Consider the following 1572-nt stretch of genomic DNA (forward strand, 5'->3'; position numbering starts at 1 on the left):
GTTGTGTTAGTTTTGTGAAATAAAAGCAGTACACATACTGAATCCCTGCATTTGGGTCTGATTAGAGCTACAGACAGCAGAGGTCCAGGTTCGAGCCCCATCATCGGCGGTGTCTGGCCCCTATCTTACATAAACACAAAAAATATAAGACTAAGAAGAAAGAAGAAAACCTTAAATATAGAATACAATAAGTTAAATTAAAGGTAGTAGAGCAAATATGAGACACAGTTGTGGATTTAGCTGTATTTAGATCAGTTTTTACACTACAGTACAGTCCACACCTGCAAACTGGCGGTATATAATACATATGAAGAACCTTTAGAGTCTAGAAAATAGTGTTAATAGTTGTAGTAGTGCAGTGTGAGAGTGTTATCACCTGTCACACACAGCTCTACAGTGTTATTGTGAATTGTAGATATGGTTCATTCTACAACTGTGTTTCATATATGCTCTAATATGTTCAATTTAACTTACTGCATTCTATATATGTAAAGTCTTATATTTTTGTATTTTATATATATATATATATATATATATATATATGTGTGTGTGTGTGTGTGTGTGTGTTGTGTCACTGACTAAGCTGCTGTAACACTAGAATGTCTCTCATGGGAGCGATAAAGTAGATCTATCTATCTATCTAACTATATGTCTGTCTCTCTGTCTGTCTGTCTGTCTGTCTATCTATCTATCTATCTATCTATCTATCTATCTATCTATCTATCTATCTGTCTAACTATATGTCTGTCTCTCTCTCTGTGTCTGTCTATATATCTATCTATCTATCTATCTATCTATCTATCTATCTGTCTGTCTGTCTGTCTGTCTGTCTGTCTGTCTATCTATCTATCTATCTATCTATCTATCTATCTGTCTGTCTAACTATATGTCTGTCTCTCTCTCTGTGTCTGTCTATATATCTATCTATCTGTCTGTCTATCTATCTATCTATCTATCTATCTATCTATCTATCTATCTATCTGTCTGTCTGTCTGTCTGTCTGTCTGTCTATCTATCTATCTATCTATCTAACTATATGTCTGTCTCTCTGTCTGTCTGTCTATCTATCTATCTATCTATCTATCTGTCTGTCTAACTATATGTCTGTCTGTCTCTCTGTGTGTCTATCTATCTATCTATCTATCTATCTATCTATCTATGTACCTTGTTTTAGACTTATTTTTGAATTATAAATATTATTACTGACGAAAGAGAAGATATACAGTCGTCACATTGCTTCTAAAAAATTCTTGAAGTCGACTGAAACATGACATGAAATTTTTACCTTCTGTTCCAAAGCTGTGAGGCAAATGTTGCTAACAGCATGTGGCTAGGATCATAAACGTTTTGCATCCACTATTTTATAGGACATTTTTTTCCTTTAACCTTATTTTTTTATTGTACAAAAACAACAGAAGAGTGGAAAAAAGTTGTTGTATATTTTGGAAGATTCTGATTTTCACTGAAAAGATTTTATTTATCTCTGTATTAGCTAGTTAGCAGTTAGCCACATACTAGCTGTCAGAGTTAATACGATGTTTAATGTTTTATTTAATTTAATAAAGTATTTTT

The sequence above is a fragment of the Hemibagrus wyckioides genome, linkage group LG13 (assembly GCF_019097595.1).
Source record: "Hemibagrus wyckioides isolate EC202008001 linkage group LG13, SWU_Hwy_1.0, whole genome shotgun sequence".
In the NCBI taxonomy this organism is placed as follows: domain Eukaryota; kingdom Metazoa; phylum Chordata; class Actinopteri; order Siluriformes; family Bagridae; genus Hemibagrus; species Hemibagrus wyckioides.